The 22580-nt window shown below is 41.0% G+C and overlaps 1 protein-coding gene across 6 annotated transcripts in view; it reads right to left on the reverse strand.

The window, feature by feature from the left end:
• lyplal1 (lysophospholipase like 1) overlaps positions 1-22580 on the reverse strand; it is a 65674-nt gene that overhangs the window by 17948 nt on the left and 25146 nt on the right. Inside the window, exon 6 of one of the 6 annotated variants that reach the window (XR_011006569.2) lies at positions 20438-22297. The exons of 2 other annotated variants lie outside the window; for them this stretch is intronic. The gene's annotated coding sequence lies outside the window, so the exon portion shown is untranslated. Of the gene's footprint in view, positions 1-20437; positions 22298-22580 lie in introns of those variants that run through there. 3 more of the 6 variants (XR_011006570.2, XR_012391442.1, XR_012391441.1) reach the window with 3 other exon arrangements.

The raw sequence follows: 22580 nt of genomic DNA on the forward strand, positions 1-22580 counted from the left end.
TTCTCCCTGAAACACCCTGCTTATTCACTGCCACAGCGCACACACACACAAACACACACACACGCACACACACACATATATTAATATTATAGGAGCAGTAGCTGATTGTCTTCAGAAAGTATTGTTGTTTTGCTGGTTGAAAGTCTCTTTAATCATTAAATTAAGGGGTATAATTATAAAAATATTTCATATTTATTCATTCATTTTCCTTCGGCTTAGTCTCTGATAATCAGGGGTTGCCACAGCGGAATGAACCGCCAACTATTCAAGCATATATTTTACACAGCGAATGCCCTTCCAGTACTGGGAAACACCCACACACTCTCACATTTACACACACTCATACACTACGGCCAGTTAAGTTTAAGTCAAGGCTCGTCGTGATGTCCATTTCTTCCAGAATTCTCAAGACATTCTTATTTGTTTGCCATCATAGGCCTGAAAACTGCTGTGTGCGCGTTCTGACGCAATATGTAGTAAAGAATTCTACAAATAGTTTGATGGTGGTGTTTACATGTCTGTACTGCACTTAGCATAATGGTATTATTATTAGCAGTGTTATTTATTATATGCATATTTACACTTATTAAACACAAGTTTAGATTTGTCCACCTGTGGGGTTTTAGAGACGTCTGCATCACCATATGGGGCATAAGAACAGGACGTGTGTTTGGATATATCTCAGTTGTTTGAGCACACACTTTGCTGGAAATGCTGCTTTGCTGCAAATTAGAGCTGAATTTAGAAATAGTTTTGAAACAAATCTTTGCTCTTAATAAACTAAATTAAATATGTGGGCTAAAGGATGTGTTCAGTGGAGTGAGTTTCCACCGTTTCCTCCACCAAGGTAAAGAGTGAAAGTAAAGAGAAAGTAAAGATGCTGAATGGAGGAGGCTCGTTCTTTATCCTCTGGCTGCAGATGCTCTGTTTAACTGTTTTCTCGCTAGTGAAGCGTTCAGTTTTTACACTTATAAACTCCGCCATGTACATAGCAAATGCGCCATGGCGCAACACAACTGACTCTTAAAGGGCCATGAAACCCCCTCGTTTCAGCAGGGTGTTTTCACACCTCTACTTTGGAAAAAGTCAGAAAAGTGGGCGTGTCCAGCTCTGTTTAGGGGGGAGTGTCGGATGAACTAAAGTAAGATGGTGTGGGAGTGTCTATTTGGGCACGCGCGAGTTTCAGAGTCAAAATACACACACACACACACACACACACACACACACACACACACACACACACACAGGAGAAAGTGACTGTGTTTAACCTACATGGACATCTGTAGTCGAATTATTTGCCAAATTATTAAATGGTGGACTTTAACTGCAGTTTGGCTCTTTCATTCAGGGAATTCATTCATGTCCCTCGCGACAAACGCGATATTTGATTCGAGGATCTGCTCTAAGCGTGTATTTTTCATGCAATGTTTGATACCGCACGGCGAATGAGAGAAAAAAAACCTCAGCATTTCCCAGAAACTTAGATGCACACGGTAGGTAGTGTCAGAAAGCCGCGTGTGTTATTCCGGTCACAAAATGCGGTGAAAATCCTACACGAGGTTAAAGTTTGGTTGTGGTGCTAACATGTTTACACTCGGTGCAATTCGATACGAACAAACTGAATAAACAAAGAGCACTGGTCGCTCACTTACCAAATCTGTAGAGACAGGACAATCACCAGCAACTAGAGCCGCGTCTTTATTAAGAGAAGACTACAAGCGAATCCGGATCTCAGCGTTTGCAGATTAGAACAGCTCTCAGGTAAACAATAATCCTCCTTGGAAACGTAAGTTATTGTTGTCGAGCGTCGCATACACTGTTAATCCACACGTGACTCTGAGCTCTCACAGAGAGAAAATGAAAACAAAACTTAACTATAAAACTATAAAAGCAACACTTCATGCTTGTTTTGCCAACACAACGTGGCGTCTCTGCCGTATACACTCTGACAGTAATGAATATTAATGAATTGAAACAATAGAGCGCGCTGATTGGTTTGAACCAAGCCTTACTCATGCATTAATGCAGCACACTGTAAGACGTAATAAGACTCACTCTGGCACAGACGTCCAGTCTGCACGCTGGAATACACGCTATTATCTCACGACCGTGACGCAGCTTCAAAAATCGTTTCAAACCGAAAGTACGAATTTGCTTGAAATAACGCAAAAACAACCAATTTACACTTTTTAGTGAAATATAGGTGTCCTAATAGAGTTTATAGCAGTGTGGGACACATATACCACTGTCAACAGCTCAACACATGTGTTTTAGTGTTTCGTGACCCTTTAAAGGGAATGAGAGATGAGACTCTAATTGGTTTAATGCAGGTTATGCTCAAAACACTTCCAGAACTCATTAAGGGAATAAGCACAACCCTGTTAGACCATGCGCCAGGGCGCAAAGCGTACTTTTCTGTCCTTAAAATAGCAAAAGTGGATTCAGATACGCCCTTAATGCTGGTGCACCATGCACTCTAGACTTTGTGCTTATATTGTTAAAATAGAGCCCTTAAACAGGAATACTCCACATGTCTTAATTCGTCTCTTAATTAGTACAACTATGAGTCAAATTAAGGTCATCAAAAACTGCTGTTTACATGGTAGACTCTTTATCAGAGTATTGTCTTAATCCTATCAAAATCAGATTGTTGGTATCCATGTAAATGTATTCATAGATGAGCCTCTCGTTCACATTTGGAGATTGAGTCACTGTCTGCCGCACAGACGCGGCTGAATCCCTCCAGATCGGGGGCCCCACAATTAAAGTTCTTGACACACATTTTTGCTATTTTCTTCCATGCCATGCCCTGCAGCCCTTGGTCGAAAACAAACTCGTTTTGGAAGCTCTTCAGGGTTTTGCCCACCACAAAATGAAAGCGTGCAGATCGCGTTTTACTGTACACACGACCACCAACAACCTCGTTAGCGGTATTCCTCTGTTTATCTTGAGTTTCCATGCGCACAGCGGGGCCGCGCTCACGCAGTCAACTGATTGAGTCAAAACAAATGTACAGTTTTATCTGCGAAACTTAAACCTAACCTCTAACCCATCCGGCGCACACTGGTTATGATAGGAGTCAGTGAGACAGAAATAATGTGTGGGTTAAAACATGCTGAAGCAATAATACTCTAATGTGTTCCATCTCTCATAAAGCGCTGTACCTGGTGCCACTCTGGCTGTTCGCCTCCATCTCTGACTCTCCCACACACACACACACACACACACACACACAAGCTGCAATGTAATATACTGATGTCTTGTTTCTCCCACACTTCATATATGGATGTTTTCCTGTATCTAAATGAGGACACCACTACTGTTCGAAAGTTTGGGGTTTATTAAAGGCACAAGTCTCTTCTGAATCATAACAATAAGAATATGTACGCAGATATTTAAGAAGCATGCTGAGTGAACATACTTGTTTAATCATTCATTTTCCTTCAGCTTAGTCCCTTCATTAATCAGGGGTCGCCACAGCAGAATGAACCGCCAACTTATCCAGCATATGTTTTACGCAGCGGATGACCTTCCAGCTGCAACCCATCACTGGGAAACATTCCAACCCAGGCTCATTCTGAAAATGTAGTCCTGTGGACGTTTCTGGAGACCGCGGAATACGTCCCGAGAGGTATGTATTTTTGCAGTTTTTGTTTCCGCGAACCCGCGAGAGGCCGCTGTGTGCACTTTTTCGTATCTCAAATGTCTGTAGCAAGTGCCGTTTGCGCCCGTGCTGTTCGCCCACGAGAGGCTGCTGTCTGACTGACTGAATGACTAGGCGACCGGCTAACTGGCTGACCCACCCTCCTCCCTTCCCCCAACCCAACCAATTTTACCGATTGACCCACCTGCCCGCCCGCCCGCTCACTTCCCTAAACCCAACCAACAATTTACATAAGCTGTCCAGAAAAAGAAAAGCCCTTGTCTGATTTTTTTTTTTTACCACGTTTTCGGATTTCACCACATTCTCACCCTGTTATGAACTCGTTCGCTTTATTTTTTGGATTCTGTTTTTGTCTTACCTGATTTCTGGAACCGCTCTTCCCCGGACTCGAACCCAGTCGTCGTAGTCAACTCCTCTCTGCGTCTCAAGTCTGCTGACGTACACGATGAGCTGACTGGACAAACTGGTTGCAGTGGGAAAGCCCTCCACACGGAGGTAAGCGCTCACGCGGTAACCGCGAAAGGAAGCGGCGTCATATCATAACCCTGTGTCGTTCGCTTAAAAAAAATGAAATGCAGCCATACGTTCCTCCCGGGACGTATTTTGCAGTCTCCAGAAACGTCCACGGGACTACGTTTTCAGAATGAGCCTGGGTTGCAACATTCCCACACATACACAACCAGGGCCGGCGCGTCCATAGAGGCGACCTAGGCGGCCACCTAGGGCGGCAGTGTAGAGTGGGTGGCGTCCGCGACACCTCCCTTACCACCAGCGTCCTCAGTTATGTCCTCGACACCTTCCTCACCACCCGCGTCCTCAGATATATTCGCGCATTGCCGACAGAATAGAGAGGGCGGCATCAGCGACACCTCCATCAGCACCCGCGTGTCCTCAGTTATATCCGCGCATAGGGCGGCAGAATAGAGAGGGTGGGGTCCGTGACACCTGCCTCCCTCAGCACCCGCGCGTCCTCAGTTATATCCGTGCATAGGGCGGCAGAATAGAGGTCCGTGACACCTCACTTCATTTCATAACCGTTTTCACGTTGGGGTTGAGGGCAGCGTTATCGTCCTCTGCCTAGTGCGGCAGTTCGGGCTTGCTCCGGCCCTGTACACAACTGACAACTTAGCTTACCCAATTCACCTATACCGCATGTCTTTGGACTTGTGGGTAAAGCCAGAGCACCCAGAGGAAACCCACGCCAACATGTGGAGAACATGCAAACTCCACACAGAAACGCCAACTGACCAAGCCGAGGCTCAAATCAGTGACCTTCTTGCTGTGAGGAAACAGCGCTGCCCACTGCACCACCACGCCGCCCGTTCCTTTAAAGTTAAAATGTAATAGGAGTGCTACACTTCAGCTTCAAAGCACAATCTTGCCATTTGGAGCATCAGTTGTAGCGGTGCACCTGTAATAACTGAACTCAGATGTGCTTCTCCTGATCTGTGGATCTCACGCGGTTCTCATGCGTGTGCGTTTGAATCCACTCTTCAGGCTTCAGTGTTTCTCCCTGCTTGTGTTTTTACTGCTGACTCCAGCAGAAGCAGGTAATGTTGCCCTGCTCTGCCTGTTTTACATTAGCTTTCATGGTTACTTGACTGTTCTACATTTAAGAGGGTTTTTTTTATGTGAAATTGACCCCAGGAAACCTTTTTCATCTGGCAGAATGCATTTTTCTCTCTTTAATTTGAAATGCTTGATCTTCCTGTGTGTGTTAGGCGGCATCACAGAGGCTCTGTATGTATGGGCCAAACGTGCATGCTTCCCATATTTTAAATCACACCTTTGAAATCCCATCATAAGACCTGCTCGCTTAACCCATAACTCTTCTCAGCTCACAGAGAGCGGATTCTCGCTTTTACAGAAGTGAAGCCCGCCATTGACCAACAAGTACAGAGAATTCATTATATATATATATATATATATATATATATATATATATATATATATATAGAGAGAGAGAGAGAGAGAGAGAGAGAGAGAGAGAGAGAGAGAGAGAGAGAGAGAGAGAGAGAGAGAGCTCATTCATTTTCTTTTGGTTTAGTCCCTTTATTTCAAGAGTTCACACTTAGCTCATGATTTATACATGGCTTGTTTGGCATGCTGTCCCGGGAGAGAGCCCTGAGCTCAAGGGATTCTCGAGCTCAGGGCTCCCCCCTTTTGCAGGGGGATATTGAGCTCAGGTCGATCTCAAACTCCCCCGCTGCTGAGGCCAAGGCAAACTTCCTGAGAGTAAGACATTATAAAAAGGTTTAGGCTTATTTTATCTATAATATAGAGCATATTTAGATGGTGGGAGGAAACCGGGGAACCCAGGGGAAACCCACACGGACAAGGGGAGAACATGCAAACTCCGCACAGAAATACCAGATGGCTCAGCAAGGACCCAACGCCATAGGTATTTTTGCTGTGAGGCAACAGTGCAAGTCACTGGGCCACCGTGCCGCCCATTCTGGATGAAGGAGGAAGAAGGGGAGGAGGGGGGTTTCTTCCAGACAAAGACAGTTACAGAAAGGAAATGAGGATATATATAGTGACTTCCCTGCTGAAAAATCCAGCCTGGTTTTATCTGGTCGACCAGGCTGGTTTTAGAGGGGTTTTGGCCACTTCCAGGCTGGTTTCCAGCCATTTCCAGCCTGGTCTTAGCTGGTCAGGCTTGGATGATGAACAGCTAAAACCGGCTTGAACAGCTTAGCCAAGCTGTGAGTCCAGCCAAAACCAGCTATATCCAGCTTAAACCAGGCTGGTCAAGCTGATTTTAGCTGGATTTGAAGTATTTCAGCATTTTTAAATAGGTCCTCACTCCATTCAGCTCTTATGATGCCTGTTAGCCAAAGACGTCTGCAGTTGGCATTAAAAGCAGTGTGGTGTACGGTAAAGTTTAAGTTTTCTATTTTTAGACTTTAGATTCTGGCATCCTACCGCACAACACGACATGTTTGCTATTGCAACCGGTATGCGCGGTTGAACCAGTGTGACGACATGTATGACGTAGGTTGGCAATTCCCCTATAGTATTTCAAGAGTTCACACTTAGCTGATGATCTATCTAAGGCTTGTTTGGCATGCTGTCCCGGGAGAGAGCCCTGAGCTCAAGGGATCCTCGAGCCCGGGGCTTCCTCCAGTTCGCAGAGCTAGAAGGGAGCCTGAGCTCTGTGGATCTCAGAACTCCCCAGCTGCGTTAGCTAAGGGAACATGTGAGAAGGGGGGCTAAACAAGTGCTTGATTGTTATGCATAATGTATATCTTTGGATGGTGGGAGGAAACCGGAGATCCCGGGGAAAACCCACGCGGACACGGGGAGAATATACAAACTCCTCACGGAAACACCTACCAGCCTGGCGGAACCAGGGCTGGCAGTGTTCTTGCTGTAGGGCTCACAGTGCTAACCACTGGGCCGCCGTGCCGCCCGATCAATGGTAAAGGAGGAGAATTGGGGAGGAGGGGGGTTTCTTCCAAACGAAGATGAAGTGGACTGAAAACTGTGGTTATTTATAGTAGCTTAGGGCTCGTGTGATTGGAAGATAATAATTAGGTAATATAAGGCAGGCCGTGATAAATCATAAGCACGTGATCCTCTCGAAATCAGGTTATATACAAACCTCACCTACAATAAAAAACAATAGTATTTTCCTTTTCATGTGGGCTTTCACACGGGTTTATCCTGGATATCTCCTTTCCTGTGTTGAGAAGCAGGCATGGACGCTGTTATATGTTTATAGGCACATATGTTTGGTCACACCCTTCCTATATTACATTAGTAAAGATGTCAGTAATCATCTCTCAACATATGAAGTGCATTAGACGGCTTTTTTAAAGTTAAAATGACTTAAACAACTGCTCCCTGTTAAGAATGTATTACATAAGAGTTCAAGTTTTTATGACACTTCTATAAATAAAGCAAAAATAAAGAGAGAGAGAGAGAGAGAGAGAGAGAGAGAGAATGCTCTGGTAAAAGCATCAGTGGCCTCATAAACAACACGCCCCTGAACGCCCTGTGAATCTGGCTGGGAACGTCACAGCTCATAGAACCTGGCATAAGACGGCCTATCAAAAAGCCATGACAAATACAAGAACAGTCTGTAATGCATTGCTGTGTGTCAACCACTGGATGGGTTCAGACTGCTGGAATGCACTGCAACTGCACTGAAAAAAAAAGATGCATTGGATTTACTACATTTTTTTTAGGTAAGTGGTTAAATGATAATATATATGGGCTGTATAGAGCAAAGCAATTAAGTTGAACAGTGCTCAATTTCATTCGTTTCTTTAAATTCAGCCCTTATGAATTGTTTGCCACCACTTACCTTAAAATAAATCCAATTTCTTTCAGTGTATTGGCCGGATCTCCGGTGCTATTAGTCAGGCATTATTTGATTGGCTGCTGATGATTTTCCAGCAGGGACTCTGTGTCTTTAATTCATTCTCAATAGGAGTGACGTTTCACAAATCTCCATGCGGTTTATCCTGCTGTCTAATCTTTCACTGTTTTGCATTAATCAAGTCTGTGTGCATTACAGATCGCACAGCGTTCACATCAATCAAACAGAAATGTAAGAGTGGGGCGGCACAGTGGCTCAGTGGTTAGCACTGGGGCCGCAAAGCAAGAAGGTCGCTGGTTTGAGTCCCGGCTGGGCCACTTGGCATTTCAGTGTGGAGTTTGCATGTTCTCCCGGGTTTCCTCCAGGTGCTCAGGTTAATGCATAACTGGTTTGTTTAGTAGACCATCCAAAACAAATATTTCTTATAATATTAATCTTAAAATGGTTTTAAAAAAATTCAGAACTGCTTTTATTCTAGCCGAAATAAAAAAAACAAACTCTGTTAGGGTGCTTTCACATCATTTGGTCCGGACCAAGGGCTACAAATGATACATAGGAGCATTTTCTGCTGTCTTTGGGTCGTTCTCACACCACACTGCTGGCTTTGGTCTGAACCAGTTGAAAAGAACCAAAATGCAGTCATGTGACAAAACCCACATCACTCATTGGCCAGATGTTGTTGAACATATTTCCTACACTGCTTTAAGAATTTACACTTAGCTGATAATCAATAAAGCGTATTTGGTATGCTGTCCCGGGAGAGAGCCCTGAACTGGTAATATCCTCAAGCCTGGGGCTCCCTCCCGTTAAAAGGGCGAGAGGGGAGTTCGAGCTCAGGTAGGTCTGGAGAACTCCCCTGCTTGTCACCGTGTGAGAAGAGTAAGCTAGGATACTGGAGAACCCGGGGGAAACCCACACGAACACAGGGAGAACATGTAAAATCCGCACAGAAATACCGACCAGTCCGATAGGAGGTTGGACCAGCGGTGTTCTTGCTGTGAGGCAACAGTGCTAGCCACTGGGCACCGTGTCGCCCTATCGGAAAAAAAAAGGGGGGGGGGGGGGTAGCTTCAAGACGAAGATAACTAGAGTGAAAAACTCTGGTTATTTATAATGCTTCCGTAATCATCTATTAGGGCAGATAACGGAGCTAATGGGGAGCCAGCTGTGTTGATCATAAGCAGGTGATCCTCTCGAAATTAGTTTACGAGTAAACCACACTTATCAATTGGTCAGAATTAACATGCGGAAAATGTCAATGGAACCAAGCAATGGAAGTAAACAAACCGGCAGACAGAAATAGTTGCTTTTGACTATGGAGCAATGACTGCGCTGGCTGATTGTATCCCTGCTCATCGTATACTATATTGTTTATATACATCGCTTTAGACAAACTCTACATTTCGAGAATGAACTGTGGCTGCGCCTGGAAAACAATGTTTTAATGCATCGCAAACGGCGAATCGCAAGTCACTTCAGGAGGAGGCGTGAATTAATTTAGTTAAACTGCGACATGGTCATCTTCCGGAAACATTACCAACGATCCATCAGGTAATGCTTTCCCCTCTCTCTCTCTGTTAGTAAAGCACCCACAACAAATATTTTTCCTCCACATTCCATAATGCACAGCGCATTGTGCTACGGCAGCCGGATTAGTCCAAAAAGGTGCAGTTATTTTTGACGTTGGGTCTGTTTTATTTTCCCGTTTCCACTGAGTGGTATGGTTTGGTTCGGTTCGCTTATGGCTATCACTGTCAAAAGGTACCTAAAAGCGAACCGTACTGTACCATTTTTTTGGGTACACTTTGCAAAGTGTACCCAGCACAGCAAAAGGGTACCAAAAGGCGGAGCTGAACGCACAACTTCACTTTCTCCAGAGAGCTCGCGTGCGCGTTTACATTTGAAATAACAAACTTCTTGAGCTGATGAGCTGATGAGCTTGAGCGGGGTTATTGAAGTGCTTCTGAAATCTGAACCTTTCACACAGGGACAAACGTGAGAGTGAAGCGCGAAAAAACAAAGGAGAAGCCTGAAAAAACGGAGCAACTTAAAACATGAACAAACTGCCATGTTTAACTATTATCGATAATATTTATATATAATAATTATAATAATATAATATATTAACTATTATATATTATTACATGTGCTGCTGAAGATTACAGACACAGATGAGAGGTTTGCTCTGACTATATGTTGTGTTGTTTTTGAAGCCAAAAAAGGACTAGATGTCTGCTGTGTGTAGTTTTTCTGTAACTGGTAACATATCGGAGATTGTAAGGGTCTGTATGTGTTCTTATATGATCATTTATTTATTTATTTCATATAATTGCAGATGTTACAGCAGGCTATTTCTTTACTGATATATTATTGATCTGCATTTATCATCAACTCATGTTCATAGTAAGATTAGTAAATAACTTTTATAGACAACCCAGGTAGCAAAGAATTCTGGCCCAGATTTGGCATAAAGCTGGCACAGCAGGCATTCATCCGGCAGTGGCATGCCGCATGTGGGCCAAACATGGCCCAGGTTTGGCTGAGGTGGCACCGTCTTACAGGCGGCACTCAAGACTTGGACCAGATATTAAATGTAGTATCTGGCCCAGATATTAAAAATATATATGTGGGCCACGTAAGTCTGATCTTTCTTGACCCACTTTTAAAATACATTAAAATTATTTTTGCGTAAAGAAAAAAATCATTCAATTAGGTCACTTAAAAAAAAAATCACAGCCATAAAGCGAAATGCTACATGGTTTATAAAAACATTCCAGTCGTGACAGTTCAGGCCCAGTTATGGGTTATTAACTTGGCTGAGACTTGGCCCAGATATGGTCCACACTTGTCTTTTGTATGGAAGTCAGACTTGGTCCAGTCATGTAACGTAATTCACTGCGGCATGTGGGCCAGATCTGGGCCAGAGAAATTTTGCTATGGGGGAAGTGTTGATCTGTATAAAGCATCTGTGTTGTGAGAAGTGCTTCTCTTATGATATGTGAACGACCCGTACAGCTTTACAATGACATTTCATCGAGTGAGAATGACGTCTACTGAAACTATCGTACACCACGCCCACCAAAAGACTACCATTGGTATCCTTTAACTAGTGGTGGGCAAAGCGAGGCTTCGTGAAACACTGAAACTATCGAAGCAAATGTGTCGAAGCTTCGAAACGTTTCGAAACACCACTCTACGGTGACACCTAGTGGTCATTTTTTTGTATTTCACTGAAACAGCTTCAGCAAAGAACAGTTGAGCAAATTGAGGTATCAAACCCCACTTTGTAGCCTTGAATCATCAAATGGTTTAGTCGAGCGGTTAGAGTTTGTGACTACCATGCAGGAATAATGGGTTTGAATCCAGACTGACACAATTGTTTAGAAATGCTTTAACACCAGTTGGTAATGCTTTGTTATAGTATCGTTTTGTTTCGACATTGCTCTGACATACGAATAAACACCTTGTAAATAAATTTGTATTGTTTTGTTCAGAAAACAGGGTTGTTACTAGATCAGATACAGTTGTGGCCAGAAGTTAACAACAATTATTTATATTATTAATTACATTTTCTATTGTATTTTATTAACGTCTATCCAAAACCTAAACCCATCACAGTACTGTGAAAATATGAATTATTGTTTTACAGTGTTACAAAAATGACGGTAAATTGATGGCATATCCGCAGCTGTATCCTATCTAGGCTACACCATAAAACAGTAACATGATTAAAATACATAAAATCATGATTTTGGAGTAATTGTACTAGTCGAGATTCGAACCCAAAATAAATTTGAATTATAGTACCATAGTGCACACGCACGGTCCACTGGGCCATACTAGACAGAGTTATAATGAAGGTCATGCCAGTCAAATGCAGATTCTCCGGGTCTTGAAACGCCTCTGAAATGATCGATGCTTTGAATCGCTTTTGTCACATGACCAGGTGTTTCGAAACACTTTAGTCACGTGACCTGGGTGTTTCGGATCATGCTTCGGTGCAGTGTTTCGAAACACTTGCGCTTCGGGATCTCGACACTGTGTCGAAACGTCAGTTTCACGTCAGCCATCCCTGCCTTTAACGCAAGCCTGATAAAGGTGACCTGTACGGTTCTGTACCAGTCAGTGGAAACGAAGGTCTCGGTGTGCTTTTTTGACCTGCTTTTGGGTGCGCACTCGAGTAAGATTGCTGCATTCACACCTGCCCAGACGAACCGCACCAAGAGGGAAAGCTAACTCTAGTGCGATTCAACCAAATTAAACAAGGCAGGTGTGAAAGCACCCTTAAACATCATGTGAGAAATATTTGAAAAAATTCCCAAGAAGCCAAAGAACTCTGACTTCGACTGTATATATATCACGCAGGGAGAGTCGAGGCAGAATTACAGAGCGCGCATTCTCATTGTGTACATTCAGGGCTATAAAAAAAAAAGCTGCCCGCATGACTTCACCTTACTTTGGCAGCGAGATCAGAAGAATATTTGTGTGGAGGTGCAAAGGGGTGTGATCTTACCCCGCTGTATGTTTGGGTTAGAAATGCACGATGGAAAGGGAAAACAGAGCATGTGAGCTACAGATAAACAAAAAAGGGGTGTAAAAGAAAACAAGGCGAGAGTTAAACGGATGGCTGTTTAGCTAGACGTGTGCGCCACATCAAAGCTGCGCTGACTTTGGTTCGCTTTGTACAGAAAACCACAGACCTTAAATGGGGAGGACCATCGACAGCATCTCTGAACACAGAGCAGGCACTGTCTCCTGATAGCACAGACTGCAGAATAATATGTGTTTTGGAGGAATGCCCATGCTGAAAAACCTCCTCCAGGCACTCATGTAAACGTTTGGGGACTTCTACCATCCTATTGTGTCTGAAAAAGAGATCACCTTGCATGCATTTGAGAAGTAAAGGGGCTATCCTGAGGCCAGCGGTGTGTATTTCAGCTGTAGATGTTGTGTAGAGCAAAGGATGCTACGACAGAGTGGTGACTTGGCAAGTAGGGGTGTAACAGATCCCGGTTGATTCGTACGGATCACAACACATGGTTCGGAACACACATGGCCTGCAAATTAATATATTTTTTACTTGTCAATTAATCCTAAATTTGTAACGACTGCAGAGAGATCTCCTCTCGCATAATTAAAATCACGTGTATGAAAGCATTTAGGCTTTACTGTAAAATATAATGATGACGGAAGAAGTCGTGGTGGGTTATTCGGGATGTGGTGGGTTTCTTAGGTTATTAAAGGCGGTTTCTATCACTTGTTTAGCCTGCACTAATGCATACAAGTTGCACGATTAATCATTAAAAGATCGGGATCTCAACACCCACGCAACATAAATTATTAGCGATTGTGATTTGCATATGTTGATTAATCCTAAGAGATTCAGTGTTTAATCTTTTGAGTCAGTTATGAAGTTAAAAACAGTCAAATAACAGCAGTACTGGGGGAACAGTGTATAGTTTAGATTAAATCGTCATATGCATTTAACTTGACGCTCAAAAATAAAGGTTGTAGGCTGCAATCACATTATTTATTACATTAGGAAAGCTGATATTGCTAAATGTAGAAATCTGACATTATCATTTGTACAACCCATATTTATTTTAGTCTCATTTTCAATAAATGATTCAGCTATTCTCTCATAAACCTTCATGTTTCATTGCTAGATGATCATTGTTGAAGAATTATTCAGTAGCACATTATTAATGGCTGGTTGTCACCACCTATGGGTTAAATAATGTAATTGCTGCCTACTTTTATTTTTGAGCATCAAGCTTAATGCATATGATGGTGATTTTAACCTTTACCATAAACATCAGTGGTTTTATCTAAATTATTAAGTGTTATCCCAGTACCGCTGTGTTATTTGACTGTTTGTAACTTCATAACTAACCCAAAAAACTAAAATCTAATGTTAGACTAAATGCTTTCACACATGCGATTTAAATGATTCAGCAACAGTACTATGAGAGGTGATCATCTCTCTGCGATCATTACAAATTTAGGATTAATCTACTACAAAAAACTGGGTTGTCATCCGTATGAATCAAAGATCAACCATGATTCATTACACCCCTGATATTTATTTTATATTTATGTTTTCCCGTTAAACATTACATCGGAAATATTTGAAAAAAGATTTTATATATATATATATATATATATATATATATATATATATATATATATATATATATATATATATATATATATATATATATGTGTATGTGTGTTTGTGTGTGTGTATATATATATGTGTGTGCTATGTGAGAACTTCTTCCTTTAAGTCTGTCTGTTGTCTGACGCAGCTGAGGGAGGAGATTAACCGTACGTTCACACCGAAAGCGGCGAGAGCGTCAAAGTAGCCGGAAGTCATTCATTTTCAATGAGAGCCGGCGGCGATAGGCGACGATAAGCGGCGAGGAGCAGAGCGACGCGTCTTCGCCGGCGTGAGCGTCGAGGAGAGTTGAAATGAAGTCAACTTTATGGTAATGAGCTATGACGCGGTTCGGCGGCAAGCAATCAGAATGAAGACGTCCACCGCTTGATAGCAGTTCAGGGAACACAGACCTGTGAACTTTGGTTCCGACCACAGTTGTTCCCAAGGGTTTGATTATTGCGGTCGCCGGATTTCCAATTTCCAATGTTTTCTTACAGGAACATACATTAAATAAGTTACTGGCGAGTTACTGATGTTCATTAATGTTATATAAATTTATCTTTAAAAAGTGGGAATCTCACGCGATGTGACAGTACAAAACAGTACTGCTGCTTCAGGATATTTCAGACATATGGACACATATTGGATAAATAGAGCAAAGCCACACCACACGCAACTTGATCTTCCATTGTTATATGAATTTGATAAAAAGTGTGCAACATTTTCACGCTAAAAACATGCCTTATGCAGGAATGTAACTGATATGCTGCAACGGCTCCTTTAAGTACGAGATCAATGTAGCGAGTTTTGATGCTCTCGCCGCCGGAGCTGAAGGCGGACAGCGTTGTCGCCAGGGCGGCCAGAGCGACCTTGGACGCTCTCGCCGCTTTCAGTGTGAACGTACGGTAAAGCACGCGGGAAGGCATGTAGAAACAGTAGGCGGGAAGACTCGTCTTAAAGGCGCAGTACGACAAAACCACCCCCTGGTGGAAATCAGTATAAAACAGCATCTTGTAAAAGGTATAATGAAAAATCTGATGGGTGTTTTGAGCTGAAACTTAATATACACATTCTGGAGATGCAATAGACTAATATTGAATCTGAAAAATGGGGTAACCTTATTATTATTATTATTATTTTTTAAATTTATGAAATTTTTACATTCAGACATGACAGAACGTTTACAAAATATATTTTACACACTAATTGATGTCATATTTAATATAATTATATTTTGATCATCATCAACACAGCCAAATCTCTCGCTGTCTCCCTCCCGCCTGAAGCTGTGGGCACAGCATTAACAGTAATGCGTTCAAGCCATTTGCTCGTGCTTTGAAATGGTAATAGTGTGAAATGTGAATGCGATCCCTCTTTTAAAATAAGCAGCGGCGGGCAGCATGTATTGTGCTTGGAGAGACGAGTGTTTGCTCTTGTGCTCTGCAGCGAGAGCTGTTCTCTGGCAGCGATGGCCCCACGCAGCCCAAATAAAGCGTGGATGAACAAAAAAAATGTGAGTTTCTGTCACCCTGCCTGGCCCCCAAACACCCAATGAAAACATGAGCGCCCTCATGGGACTCTGAGTCAATACTGCCTCTTACATTTACAGCTGCTTTTGTAATCACAGGAAAACCAATCAGCAGAGCTCCACACTGTAGAAAGCGATTAGTTTGCTTTGTTTTTAAAGGCGATTAGTTGACTGTATTTAAAGAAAGTGTAAACCTAGTGACCTTATTCTTTATGTATGAGTGGGACACAGCCATTGCAATCTTTTTTGTAATTGACTTCCATTTATATTTAGATGTTAAAAACAGCTCATATTCTGCCACTTATTATTTCTAGTCATTTCTCCTATGTGAAAGTGAATCGTAAGTTATAGTAGCCAGTCTTAAAGGGCCATGAAACCCCCCTTGTCTCTTCTTCTTCCATTCACCTCACTCTTCCCTCTGTCCGCCTTGTCACCATGGGAAGCAGATCCTTCAGCCACTCTGCTCCTCAGCTTTGGAATTCACTCCCTCCTGATCTCCGTAATTTAGACACTCTTTCACAATTTAAGTCCAGACTCAAAACACATCTGTTTAGAACAGCCTATTCTCTTTGACCCGATTGCATTTTTAAAGCTTGTATTGTATTCTATTGTTTATTGTGTTTTTATTTGAATTGATTGTTTTAGCTGTCCTGTACGGTGACCTTGAGTGTCATAAAAGGCGCCTTTAAATAAAATGCATTATTATTATTCTCTAATTTGAAAAAAGTCAGGAAAGTGGGTGTGTCCAGCTCTGTTTGGGTGGGAGTGTCGGGGGAGGGAAAGAGGGAAGGATTTGCATAAAAATGGGAGTTTCAGTTTGGAAACGCGCTGATTTTCATAGAGGCAAAACAAACACACAGACACAGAGGAGAAAGACTGACTGTGTTTACAAGGACATCAGTAATCAAATTATTAGCTAAATTATTAATTTCTGGACTTTGCTAAATTTCTGCAGTTTGGCACTTTCATTCAGGAGCATTTCCTTTTTCAGCTGTTGCCAGTTTGCCCAGTAGCTCGCCACGTACAGTGTGTCAGTGGACCTGAGACGCAGAGAGGAGTTACCCACAACGACAGGGTTTGAGTCTGACAAAGGACGGGTCCAGAAAGCAGGTAAAACAAAAGGCAAAAAAATAAAATAAACAAGTAAATAACAGGGTGAGAATGTGGTAAGATCTAAAAACGTGGTAAAAATCAGGCAAGGGCTTTTCTTTTTCTGGATTGCTTTTGAAAACACTGTTGGTTGGGTTTAGGGAAGGCGGTGGCCGGGTCAATCGGTGCTTTGAAAAAATATCGGTTATGTTTACGGAAGTGGGTAGGCGGGGAAGTCGGTCAGTCAATTGACAGCGACCTCTAGTGGATTTCACGATAACAGCAGGTGTTAATGGCACCCACGAGAGAAATTTGAGATCTGAAAAAGAATACACAGCAGCCTCTGGTCGATTCGCCAAAACAAAAACTGCAAAAATGTAGTTCCTTTGATGTACTTCTCGCTGTCCAGAAATATATACAGGGGTACATATCAATAAAGAGGCTGGGTTGTATTTACTCACTATTTAAAGTAAAGTCAGCTTGTTGCTTTTAAGGAAATGGGTTTACTCACTTTATTAAAATGAAAGTAGCTAACAGTGTAGGTGAACCAACAGCAAACTCAACACACTGTTATCATCTCTATTAGAGAGTGACTAACTACAGGTCGAGACGCTATTAACTGAATCACGTTTCAGCTTTTGTCTAAAAGTAACAATTTTTTTTCCAAGTGAGCCATAATCAAACATTGAGGCAATAATCAAACACACTTCAGTCAACGTCTAGACTGTGTCTGTCTCTAATAGTGCTGGGAAGTCTGATTCACTTTTAGTAAGTTGATTTGTTTGGATGGTACGCTTTAAAAAGAGTACTAGTAAAAAAGAGGCAATTCATTTGAATCTTCAGCCCTTGGAAATTGTTGTGCTGCGTTTATGTCTGGAAAATATTTGGTTTCGGGTTCATTTTGAAACAGTTTTTTGAAATAACGAATGTCAACTAAAGGCCCTTTCAGACTGAATGATAGTGCTTAGGGCTTCCACAGGTTTGAAATATACTCGCAGTGGTAGCCGGATTGAAACACACATTTTACCCACAGCACATGCCTAACTACGACTGTTGAAATAAAATAAAAAAAGAAATCCACTATTATTTTATTCCACTCAGGATTACCCAGGTAAAATTTGCTGCTGACATTTTGTACAGTATTGCCAAAGCATGTTAAATATGTATAAAATATGTAATATATCAACATCATCAAATAAAAAATATATACAGCAAATGGGAAATAAAGAAATAAAATCAAACAATATCTCTAAAGTACAATAATTACAAGAATAAAAAGATTTAAGTGAGGCAAATTAGTTAATTAAATTTTTCTAAAGATGTACTAGTATTTTGCAAACTTTTTTGTGATTACATGTTTTCTTAAATTACAGCACGTTGCGTTCTTTCTGTATGCCCATTCAACAAATTACTCAGGTTTAGTTTGGTTTAGCAGACTTTTAGTGCCGGGGGACACACCAGTCTGATGGCAATAATGTTCAACTGCAAATCATGAGAAGTTAGGACAGTATGGAAATCACAAATAAAGAAAGAGGATACAGGTACTTGACTGGCCTGCCTGCAGTCCTGACCTGTCTCCAATAGAGAATGTGTGGTGCATTTTGAAGACCAACATGCGAAAACGAATACCCTGTACTGTAGCCCACCTTAAGACTTGTTTGCAGGAAGCATCGGACAAAATGACACCTGAAACAGTTCATCCCTTGTCTTCGGTACTTAAATGTATTTTAAGTGTTGTAAAGGGAATAGCAACATTACAAACTGGTAAATGCTTTAATGTTCCAATTTGAAATGTGTTGTTTACTTAAAAAAAAGAAAACAAATAAACAAAAACAAATCATTAGGAACACATTGAATAATGTTTGTTGTATTGTCTGTAATAAAATAACAAGTTAGAGTAAATTTAGAAATCACTACGAGTCTGAAAACGGCGGCATAACTAATGTTCGTCCACACCGTAAGAGCCGTCTGATCTGCTGCAAATGTATTCACATCTTACTTCCCACATTTTTTTCACCATGTGTTGGCTGTCTCCTAGCCGGCACACACCAGTCTGGCAATAATGTTCAACTCCAAATCATGAGAAGTTAGGACAGTATGGAAATCGCAAATAAAGAAAGAGGATACAGGTACTTGACTGGCCTGCCTGCAGTCCTGACCTGTCACCAATAGAGAATGTGTGGTGCATTTTGAAGCACAAAATCTACATTTTGAAATGTGTTGTTTGTTTTGTAAAAAAAACAAACAATAAAAATCATAAGGAACACATTAAATAATGTTTGTTGTATTGTCTGCAATAAAATATAAGTCAAAGTTAATTTAGAAATGACTACTTTCTTTTTTTATTTGCTTTTTCCATACTGTGCCAACTTTCTTTGATTTGGGGTTGTATTAAATAATGTCTTTGAAAAGGCAACTAACCAAACTACAAACTAATTCTTCAAACATTTCGGACTGGCGATGAAAACAAATAATCAGATGGCTGGACGAGAATGTCCACCTAGACTACCGTGACTCATCTGATTATGTGTGAGCTCAGAAATTCCCCAAACTCTCAGAATGACCTGCGCATCGGTGCTTATACTTTCATTATTTAAAGCTGATCCCCAGTAAAATGCAGAAGCGCTGACACACAGAGTGATTCACAAAACTGTAATGATATCACCGAGTCTGAAAACGGCGGCATGACTAATGCCCGTCCACACCGTAAGAGCAGTCTGATCTGCTGCAAAGGTATTCACATCTTAATTCCCAAATTTTATACCATGTGTTGGCTGTCTCAAAGAAGGATGAGTGTTCTCTTGGCAAGTGCGAATGTTTTCCAGATAAAAACTCATATAAACACACATACAAAGGAGCGAGGGAAGAAAAACAGACAGACAGACACACAGACAGACAGAACATGAGTCATTTAGTCGTGACATTACCACATATGAAATATATGTGCTATGACTAGCGAAACAGAGTGGTCTCGGGGTAGAAGTGAGTAAATTTAAGCATGACATCATCATGTAAGGTTCGTCTGCTGCTGCTGCTTTATCGGTGAAAAAAGTTCCTGAGCTGTTCAATCGCACACACACACACACACACACACACACACGCGCGCACACACACACGCACGCGCGCACACACACACGCACACACCAGCTTCAGTCAGAGCAGGAGACATTTGTATATCCTGTAATAATAATAATTATTATTATTATTAAGTAGGATTTTTCATTTTATTCTAAAAAGAATAAGAGCACTTTAAATACCCGCATGCTGCACTTATTCAATGGTTAAAAATAAGTGTATGTTGACCACGTCACACTAAACATTCGCAGGTCTGCTCATGTACTGTAGCAGAAGGGATGGAGCTTTTTGTCATTGAGGTTGAATTATTTGATTTATTTTTCCTTCGTGAATGATTTTTGCACCTTCTAATGGTGAATGTGGTAACACTTATGATAGCTACTATTGGGTAGTTTGGTCAATTATTTCACCAATTTAGCCATTTCACAAAATTGAGTCTTTTTAAAAACTTTTTTAAGACTTCTTTTAGACTTTGAGACTTTTTTCAGACTATTTTAAAACTTTTAAGACTTCTTATGAGATTTTTTGAAACTTCTTTTGAGACTGCTGTAGAGACTTTTTTTTTTTACTTATTTTGAGATTTTTTAGACTCATTTTGAGATTTTTGGACAGTTATTTTGAGATTTTTTGACTCTTATTTTGAAATTTTTTGAGACTATTTTGAGATTTTTTGACACTTATTTTGAGATTTTTTGAGACTATTTTGAGATTTTTTGACACTTATTTTGAGATTTTTTGAGACTATTTTGAGATTTTTTGACTCTTATTTTGAGATTTTTTGAGACTATTTTGAGATTTTTTGACTCTTATTTTGAGATTTTTTGACACTTATTTTGAGATTTTTTGACTCTTATTTTGAGATTTTTTGACTCTTATTTTGAAATTTTTTGACACTTATTTTGAGATTTTTTGACTCTTATTTTGAGATTTTTTGACTCTTATTTTGAGATTTTTTGACTCTTATTTTGAGATTTTTTGACTCTTATTTTGAGATTTTTTGACTCTTATTTTGAGATTTTTTGACTCTTATTTTGAGATTTTTTGACTCTTATTTTGAGATTTTTTGACTCTTATTTTGAGATTTTTTGACTCTTATTTTGAAATTTTTTGAGACTATTTTAAGATTTTTTTGAGACTATTTTGAGATTTTTGGACAGTTATTTTGAGATTTTTGGACACTTATTTTGAGATTTTTTTGAGACTATTTTGAGATTTTTGGACACTTATTTTGAGATTTTTTGAGACTATTTTGAGATTTTTTTGAGACTATTTTGAGATTTTTTGACACTTATTATGAGATTTTTTGACACTTATCTGAAATGGCAAAGAAAGCCTTCTTTCAGGACTCCCAGAGTTCATCAAGATCCTTTGGATTAATCTTCAATGCCTTCTCCTTCATCTTACCACAGACATGCTCAATAATGTTCAGCCCATGTTCTGGTGACTGGGCTGGCCAATCCTGAAGCACCTTGACCTTCTTTGCTTTCAGGAGCTTTGATGTGGAGGCTGAAGTATGAGAAGGAGCGCTATCCTGCTGGAGAATTGTCCCTCTCCTGTGGTTTGTAATGTAATGGGCAGCACAAATGTCTTCATACCTCAGGCTGTTGATGTTGATCATCCACTCTGCAGATCTCTCGCACACCCCCATACTGAATGCAACCCAGATGAATGTTGCTCTCACAACTGGGATGGACGACAAGACTTTTGTCAGGTTGTGTATATCTTATAATTCAGAATATATTAATAGTTGCTTTGTATGTTAATAAATGCTTTATTAACTCAATTGCATTCAGTTCTGTGAACTATTTATGCTATGTTAATCTCTTATAAATGACAATTGAAGGCTTAGTTATAATAAAGTAATGTAATGCAGAGTTAATGCTTAACAAATAATGACTTAACTATATGCTAATGCTTCATTAATGATTATTATAGAATAATTGGTCTAATTGGATTCGATGATCTATGCTAAGCTAAGCTAAAAGTGCTCCCACCAAACACAGAGATCAGCTGAATCAAGTAAAACTACACTACTTTTTAACTATTGGAGTGCTCCTTCAACATCTTCATTCAGAAATTGTGATCCTCCATTCCAGACTAAAGAGAGCGAGGGAGAGGAGAGGCTTGATTATTCGCCGTCTGACAGATGACTTCAATAAAATACAGTTTGTGTTGTAGAGCGGTTCACGGTTCGGGAAAACACACTGCGAGTGTGACTGTATAACCGATCGCTACAGATCTGGATGTGGCATCAGTACAGGAGTTGAGGTCAGCTGTCCGACAGAGGCCTGAATCCCGAACTGTCCTATCTGGGATTCGTCAACACCTCTCCTTCTCCCGAACGCAGCCGCATGGAAAGTAAGTGGGAAGCTGGCTGCCAAAAAAGTCCAAGCTCTGCACCTCTTCCAGATTAGCATTCCTTCCATCTGACACATGTGCTGTGAAGCAGATTATCATCTAAGTGGACAAAGCACAATTTAGAGAGAGGTAAAAAAACCCTCAAAGGCAGGGTGGGGAGGCACCTTAAAACAACACCCTTCACCCGGGATAATTGCACCATGGGAAAATGAGGCAGTTCTGCGATTTGGGAAACGGTCACCACCGGGAGATCATGGAATGTAAACAGTACACGTCATCCTCATCGGGAATTTTCAGAAATACTGTCTGGAACCAGATCAAAGTTCCTTTAAGGCAAGTCATTTCACTCAGCGGCCATCTTTGAAACACCTCTTGGGCATTC

Source organism: Danio rerio, chromosome 16 (genome assembly GCF_049306965.1).
Source record: "Danio rerio strain Tuebingen ecotype United States chromosome 16, GRCz12tu, whole genome shotgun sequence".
Classification (NCBI taxonomy): Eukaryota; Metazoa; Chordata; class Actinopteri; order Cypriniformes; family Danionidae; genus Danio; species Danio rerio.